Source organism: Frankliniella occidentalis, unplaced genomic scaffold (genome assembly GCF_000697945.3).
Source record: "Frankliniella occidentalis isolate FOCC.00 unplaced genomic scaffold, Focc_3.1 Scaffold36, whole genome shotgun sequence".
Taxonomy (NCBI): Eukaryota; Metazoa; Arthropoda; class Insecta; order Thysanoptera; family Thripidae; genus Frankliniella; species Frankliniella occidentalis.
Window position 1 is genome coordinate 520,231 of NW_026267166.1, and position 8,562 is coordinate 528,792.

The window sequence follows — 8,562 nt, forward strand, 5'->3', positions numbered from 1 at the left end:
GGGGCGGTCCGGGGGCTGTGGGCATCAGCCGGCAGCCACCACCACGCCACACCAGGCAGGGGCAGCGTCTCGCCCGCACGGCACGCACCTCTGGCCGCCGCCCCCCGGCCCGCTCGCAGTGCGCTCGCAGTGCGCTCGCTGTGTGCGGGGCAGCGTCGCGTCGAGGCACTCCGCGGCCGAGCGCGCCCGCGGCTGTCGGTCCCGCCGAGGATGCTGCCGAGGGCGTCCCGGTGACCAGGTGGGCAGTGCTGCGCGCTGTGCAGCCGGCCCCCTGCCGCCCGCAGCCATTGCCGCGCCCGCCCCCAGCGCCGCCCCCGGGCCCGCCCCCGGCCTGGAGCAGGATGCGGCCGCCCCCGCCACGGCCACCCCGGCCGCGGCCGCGGCGGACCCCCGCGAACAGGCGAGGTCTCGGACTTTCTTCCGACTCTGGATCACCAAGGTGAAACAAGGTGAGGTTGAGCGCCACTTAGCCTCGCGACCGGGCCGCTAACGAGCCCAGCGACGACCCTCGTTACCGACCATGCGCCATGCGCAGCCGTGCGCCACCACTCGGGCATCTATAGTGCGTATTTTCCTCGTCGATCCCTCTCTTCTGCGTCTAATTATGAAAAGCACGTCGTCAATACCAATACCAAGCGGTCCCGCTACGGTTGCAAGATTGGCACCCCCGCTTTTGATGATCGTCGCCGTGGTTGCTGTGTGTGAGAGAGTGTGTGGGCGCGCGTCGCGCGTGGGCGCTGATTGCAGGCCCGGTCCCGGCGTTCACCCGACCTGCCTGGCTGGGCTGTTTGTTTTGTCGTCGAGGGTTGTTAGCGCGTCTTGTGCTGCTGGGTCTTCAATTCTCTGTTTTCACTCGTTCTCGCTCCACCGCACACCCCGCACCACCCCCTCGGCTCCAGCAGCTGCTCCTAACTGAACCCCTCCCCCCTCCCCCCCGCGCCCCCAGCCGCAGCGGGTCGATAGCGGAGGAGAGCTCCCCTGCTACCCCCAGCCCAGCCCGGCCCAGCCCGGCCCAGCCGCGCTCCGCACCCCGCCCCGCCCCGCTCCGCGCTTGGGGCTTGGGGCCCTGCTAGGGCGGCCTTGACCGTGCGGAGCCGAGCACAGCGGGCCTGCCGTTCAGCGGTCTGCACATCATTTCAACCAAAATAGAATTTGGGTCGTCGAGTCCCTATATCTTGTGTGACCCCCCCCCCCCCCATAGACCCCATAGACTTGGCCCCAATGGGGCGCGTCGGGTCCAGCCACAGCGGCTCAGCCATCCGCTTCCGGCGGGGCTCTAGTCCAGAGCGAGGCCCCTGGCGCCCCTCCTGGCGCTCACCGTGCAGGTGTTCGCCCCCTCCTCCCTGCCACCCCTCCCCCCGCGCCGGACCGCGTCGAACCGACCACCGCCCGCTTTGCCAGCAGAGAGCGCTGACCGACCAGGCCCCGCGTCCGATTCTGCTCGCCCTGGAAATAAAAATAAATTGAACATCACATCGGTCGGTCTGTTCGGTTCTGTCCGGTTTCATGCGGCTGCCGCCGAGAGAGAGAATAAAGGGGGGTGGGGGAGATGAGAGGGAGAGGCTTGTCAATAACCCGTGAGGAGATCTCGGAGTCTGCCGCCTCTCCTGGATCCTCCGCAGCTCCAGCAGCGCGCTCGCCCCGCTGGCCCCTCGCTATGATGCAGCGGACGCGCAGGCGCGCGGGTAGGCAACGCGGCGCAGGGCGGCGCGGCGGGCTGCCTACCCGGCGGTTGGCAGGCGCCTGGCGGGCAGCCCCGACCGGCCCGGCGGCGGCGGCGACTGGGGCGAGGTGGGGGCGGGGCGGAGCGGGGCCGACACCAATTGTAGCACTTGCGGCTCTGGAGCGGTCGAGGAGGGGCCCCTTCGGTTGTTGTATCTCTACCGCCACCTTCCATCCGAGCCCTTCCGCCCGCCACGCCACGCCACGCCGCTCGCGTGCCGGAGCCCTCGCATTACTTAGCGTTGCTCCGTCCCGGAAAAGAAGTAGTAGAAGAAGCAAAGGAGGAGAGGAGGGAGGGAGGGAGAGGGGGGTGGGGCGAGAAAGAGGCATAGGCGAGGCCGCGGAGAGAGGAGGGAGAGGGAGTGTGTCGAGCCGATGGGATGGCGTGCGGCCGCCGAGCGAGCGAGCGATATCCCGCCAAATCGCGGCCGTTTCAATCTTATTACTATCATCACAACGCCGTCGTCATCGCGGCGTCACTATCAACGAACGAGGTCGGGCCGTCGGCGCGAAGTGGATCAGGGAAGCATCATCACAAGACACGCTCCTCCCCGCCCTCGTCGCCGCCACCACCACCCCCGCTCCGCCCGCCCCCCCCGGCCTTGGGGGCGCCGCCGATTTGGCGTGCCGAAAAGAACGGACGTCGCGGTCCGCGCGGCTCGGCTGGCCCGGCCGTGGCGCGCGCGCGCCCGGGGAATGCAAGGGACTTTGGGCGAAAAATTTGGCGCCGCGTCAACGAGAGAGCAGCAAAGAGTTGGTGGGGGAGGGGAGGGGGCAGCGGAGTGCAACACTTTACGCGTTGATTTTGTTTGCTCGCGATGATGCTGCCGCTGCTGCTGCTGCTGCCGCTGCCGAGTTTCAACGGCCATGGATCATACTCTCCGCACTCTGTTTGTAAACACGTCGTCTGTCCGCCATGGACCGGCCGAGGCGGCGCACAGCAGCCCCGCGCACTCAGTGGGGAGGGGTGGTGTGCTCCTGCCTGACACACCCCACTCACTCCTTTGCGCGCGAGCCAGAGCCTCTCTTGGCGATGTTGTGATGGAGTGGTCCTCCTAATTGCATGGCCGCGGTGAATGGCAGACAGAGGCCGCCGCTGTACCACAGGGCGGCCAGGACAGGACTCCCCCCGCGCTCCACCCGCACACTGCTCCGTTCACTTTGCCGCCGAGGGGCGCACAACATATTCGCACCAATTGCCGCCTGTTGTCAGCGTCCCCCCTCCCCTCCACGTTCCTCTCGCCGCCCGCCTCGCTGTTCTCCCTATTTCGCGAATTAAAATTGTCGGTGGGGTCCGCCTGGTCCTGGTGCGTGTGTGTGTGCGTGGTAGGGACTTACAGCCACGACTGTCCTTCCACTGCTTCCACATGATCCTCCTCTTGCCCTTTCTCCTGCTCTTCCTCCTGCCTTTTCTCCTGCTCTTCCTCCTGCTCTTCCTCCTACCCCTCCCCTTTCTCGTGCTCTTCGTCCTGTTCTTTCTCCTGCTCTACATCTTATCTCGCTACTGCTCTACCTCAAACCTCGCCTTCTGCCCTGCCTCCTACCCCGCATCCTACCCTGCCTCCTACCTCGCATCCTGCCCCCGTCCTGCCCTTACTTGCCCTTCCTCCTGCTCTGCTGCTGCCCTCGACTCTGCGCCGCGCTCCGTGTTTGGCATAAATTGTTGGTGGCCGGGCCGGGCGCGCGGTGCCCCGCTTGGCTCGCGGCCTCCCCGTGCAGGCCGCGGCCGCGAGCGCGGAGGGGAGGGGGGCACTGCGACGTGGAGGCCCGGCGCGGCGACAGGCGGCTCGGCCCGGTGAGAAGCTTACCGCGCCTCCCGCAGCGCGGATCGTCGTGTCGCTGGCTCGCGTTCACCGTCGTCGCCGTCGTTTCGCCCGTCGCACCCGAACCCACCCGAAGTGGGCGACAAGCGGTTGACGCTGCAGGCAGTCTCGTGCGTGTGTGCGTGTGTGTGTGTTCGCTCGCGGTGCGGGCCGGTGCATGTGCGGGCATGTGGCGCCCCCCGCCGCGGCCCCACCGGTGACCATGCTGGAGGTGACAGCCGGGGCCCCGGCCCCGGACAGTCCGTCGGCGGCGGCACCCCTGGTGGTGGGGCTCCCCCCGTCGGGGCCGCCTTCGCCCCCGACGCCGCCGACGCCGCCACCCTGGCCGGCGACCGGGCCGCTGACGCTGGCGCCGCCGTCGCTGGAGCGCCGCCGCACCTCGTCCGTGTCCAGCAACCTGCGCAGCATGGTGAACCTCGTGCACCGGTACCTCTCAGGTCAGGGCCGTCGTCCCCTCCCGTCCCCGTCGGGTCGCCGTCGGGTCCCCGGGCGCCGTGGCGGGCGCCGAGCGTCGCGGTGGAGTCGTAGCGCGCGCCCGCCCCTATTAATAGCGAGGGTTAGCGGCACGCAGCTGCGGGACCGGCCCCGCGGCGGCGACCAGCGCGACCAGCGCGACCAGCGGGTGTACAGTGCAACAGGCGAGCACGCCAACCTCGTCACAATGCTGCCCGGCTCCGGGGCCCGCGGCCCTGGGGCGTGGGCCCTAGGCCGCCGTGCCGCCCGGGACAGGGCGCCCTTTGTTCGTCGCGGCCGACGTGACGTCGCCCTGGCCGGGCCGGCCTATGGGCGCGCGCGTTATGGGCCGCACGCGACCTTGCCCCCCGCGGCGCCGCCACCACCGCGTCAGGGCCACCACCAACCACCACCACCACCACCCTTGGGAAGTAGGAGCACATCTGTCAACTCGTGCTTATCCGCGTGAGCGTGCGTGCGCGCGAGTGGGGGCGCTCATGCTGCGGGGACACCCGGGGGCCGGGGCGACCCTCGCGCGCCCGCGGTGACTAAGAGAGGCACGCCGCATGTTTACGACCGGAATGAAAGGGAACTGGCCGCTCCGCTCCGCTCGTCACCGTTCGTGGATGCAGCGGCGCGCGGTATTCCGCGGGGCGTGCACTGCACGGGCTGCATTTGTCACACTCCCTTCTTGGCTCGCCTCGCCGCACAAGTCAATAATTGAACCATACGTCATTGCTCAAAAATGTTCGAGCATTTAGTTAACGTGCTGTACTTTAAATTTTGTACGGACGTTGATTTGACTTAGCATTTGTTCTTATCGTTGTAGGTAATGACTAACTTCGTGTTTAAGCTATAGTCGTGACGACAGTCGCCGGCAATAGCGGAAATTTCCGTATTTCTACTCGAGTAATATTGTCAATAAATTTTTATTGTTGAATTTGGATTGTTTCATGGTAGTATTGTTATCTCATCATATTCTCGAACGGGGCAACGGGGGGTTTATTATATTATTATTTTGCGACATTTTTAGAATGATTAAGTCGATTGCGGTTGTGTAACCACGAAGGAAAAGCCTTTGTGTGCCATAAACCTTTTCACAATAACAGAAGTGCTCGCAGCTCGCAACATTGTGCCAGGCGGCCCCGCCAGGGCACGGCCGGCACACGCCACTTGTTGTCGGTCCGCTGGGAAATCTCTGTTACCCGGGCAAAGTGTAGGTAATATTGGGGTGGTGAAGGTGTGCTCCGGAGCTGGGGGGTTGGTAGCGGAAGTGGAAGCGCAAAGGGTGGGTGGGGGAGGGGGGGAGCAGCGGCAAGGTGCTCGCTACAAGGAGCGGTGGTGGACGCCGCGCAGGCAGGATGTTGTTGGACAGGCGGGGGCCGGCGCCTCGCCTGGCGCCACCCCGCGAGGCGTCGTGGCGTGGGCCGCGCGTGCGTCGTGCACGTGCATCGTGCGTGTGCACAACAGGACAGCGCCGGGGCGGGGCGGGGCGGGGCAGGCCGGTGTCCGCCTGCAGAGATGACAGAATTAGAAGAGGGCGGCGTCGCTGTTTGGCGTGGCCGGTTCCTCGAACCCCAAATGTATGGATGACACAACGGGGGACGACGACGACGACGCACGCGGGACGCGGGGGTCGCGGGGCGGGGCGGGGTGGTGTGGTGTGGGGCGGGGTGCTGGCGTGGCCGACCCTGCGCGCGCTGCGCCCGCTGTGCGAGTCGCTGCGTGCGTGGGCGGAATAGGGCATTGCGTCGCCCCTCTACCCCTTCCTCCCTCTCCCCCGTGCCCCCCCCCCTCCTCCCTTTATTCCTCTCTCTCTATACCCCTACCCCTTTCCCCGGACCGATCTGAGCCAGCGGTAGCTGACGTCACCGCCCGCAACCCCTTCCACTGCCCCCTCCCCTCTACCCCTCTGCCGGCCGTCACATTATTATCTTGAAGCTATGCGGACTATGCGATGTGATCATTGAGTATTGGTCGATTGTTTTTTTATTTTGGACGCACCATAGCAGTCGCCCGTCTCTACCCCTCCCCCTCAACCTACGCCCTTCTCACACCATATCTGCCATCGTCCCTTGTTTGTTTTTTATCTATTCTGCAGTAAAAATCGTGTGACATTTAGAAACTCCAAATGTGTTTCACACTGGTCTATGACGCGCTTGCCAGCCACATGCCAAACCTGTGTGTTCTTTGTGCCCCTTCTCTCTTTTTTATTTTTATTTTCCAAGCGATTTTTATCTGTAGAATGTTGTCTCACTCTATTTTCACTTTTCGTTTTGACTCGATGGTCTTTTCCCCCCCGGTCGTCGGAGTCGGCGATATTTTGCTTGCGCTGCCGAAATAGAACGACGTTCCGGTGTCGAGTTTGTGTGCGCCCGCCGCTCGAGCTGCGTCAAGTACGTACGCGCGCTTTGGTCCTCGCGGCCGGGGCGCGGCGGGGCGCGGCGGGGCGCGGCGGGGCGCGGCGGGGCGCGGCGGAGTGTGGCGGGGCTTTTCCTCCTCTTCGCGTTTCCTCCGCTTTTCTTCCGCGCGGAGCCGCGGGAGGAAGTACTGGTGGCTTTGGCGTGGCGCGGCGCGCGTCTGTCAGCCGCGCGGACTAAACTCGTCTTCTCGGCCGGCCATCCTGTATGTGATAATCACGGGGGGAAATTATTGATGATGGCATCCTGGTCGCCCCGCCCCGCGGCGCCGCGCCCGTCCCCGCCCTGCTGGGTCGTGCTGGCGCTGGCACATGTGGCGACTGTTTGGCAGCTGGGGTCTAGCTGAGGGCGACTGGTCTGTGTGTCTGTGTGCCGCGCGCCCGGCAAGGCATGACAAGGCGCCTCGGGGCACGGGGCGGGCAGAGCCACGGCGCGGCACCGCGAAGGCCATGTTTACCCCTTCGTGTTGTGGCGTGTGTGGACAAGCGAAAGGAAAAAACACAAGAAAGAGGAAGAAAGATGGAGAATCGGGCCTTCCCTGACAAGAATCTCTGCGACGGGCGGGGCGGGGCGGGGCGGGGCTGCCTCAAGTATTTTGAGTATAGAAATGATTCGCCTCGTCCGAGTTATCTGTCTGGGGCGGGGCCGGGCCGGGCCGCGGCACGGCACGCTCGGAGGGAGTAATTAGTCGTTCGAGAGGCCGGGCCGCTACTGTACCCAACTGTACCTGCGGAGCTCTCTTCTCTGCTGCTCTTGGCGAGTCTACGACGGCGCCACCCCCCCCCCCTCTCCCTCCGCCCCGTGACCGCTGGCTTCATCAGCGACTAATACTGCTGATCTATTTAGTTTTCTTCCGCCCGTCTGCACCCGCCCGCCCCGTCATTCGTTTGTTTGCTTGTTCGTTGGCGTCACAGGGCAGCCCAAAGAATTGGTTGGCACTGCCGACTTCATTCCTATAGGAAACTCTCGATGACACTTTGCCATGAGTTTATCACACGATTTCATTCATTGGGCCTACTAGATGCGCTGGTGTGCAGGACGTACGTGTTGTGCACATGCAGATGCGCGCTGGGCGTCGTCTAGAGGACCTTCCTCGTTGTGCACATGCCTGCCGGACGCGCTGAAATGCAGGGCGTGTTGTGCACGTGCAGGATGTGCGGCAGGTCCGTGCCGCACTGCATGCCTAATTGCGGTTCTCGCCTCGCCCGTCGTCTTCGACACTGTGATTGAGGTGGTGGTGGGGGAGTAATAGCTCCGTCGGGCTTACGTAAAGCAGCTGGAGGAGGGGAGGGGGGGGGGGCTGCGGGCGCGCGGCGGCAGCGGGGTCGCAGGAATCATCTGATCCATCCTGGCAGTCAGTCATGTGCGGCCGCACTCTGCTCAGGGTGGTGCCAGCAGCGCCGCCGCCGCCCGCGGGCCAGGGCCAGGCTCACCGCGTCGCTGGTATGTGGACGACAGGCCACGGCATCGAACAGAAGTCGACAAGGCCACCTATCGGCGCCGGAACGATGTTCTTTCCCCAGTTACCTCTCGGTGGTTGCTCTAACCCGTCTACCTGTGGGCTCCAAATCGTTTCTTGTGATTTTTTTTAACGTTGTGCTTAAATGTTTCCGTCATTGGCGTTGAAAGCAAGCAGCAGGGTTTGCACGGCCTCTAATGCAACTGCCCCCCAAAGGGATCTGGTTGGAATCTCAAGTGGTGCGAGACACATGGCATCACCCCACCTCCCCTCCCCCGCGCGCGCGGCCCGCTCCCGCTCATGGCCCGCGTGACCCGCCTCCTCCTTGTACGGCGCTGCCGCCGCCGCACCCTCTTTGGTCACGGGGCGGCCGCCAGCGGGACGGAGGAGGCGCCCGTGACACTGTCCGGCCGTTGCGCGGCCGCTCTGTACCCTGTTAACGGCCCCACAATCAGCCTCATTGAGAGATGATTTATAGGCAGCCTGCGCGCGGCTCCGCTGGGGCTGGGCTCCGTACAAGGCGCCATCGGTACCGGACCCGCGGACCTGGGCCTGGGCCTGGGCCTGGACCGCGGCCGTGCGTGAGTGACCTCTCTCTATACCCCTACCCCTTTCCCCGGACCGATCTGAGCCAGCGGTAGCTGACGTCACCGCCCGCAACCCCTTCCACTGCCCCCTCCCCTCT

General features: G+C 65.1%; 1 protein-coding gene across 12 annotated transcripts in view; it reads left to right on the top strand.

Moving 5' to 3' along the window:
- The window catches only part of LOC113202422 (kalirin), a 73,467-nt gene that overhangs the window by 51,889 nt on the left and 13,016 nt on the right, over positions 1-8,562 (top strand). The window lies entirely within an intron of this gene.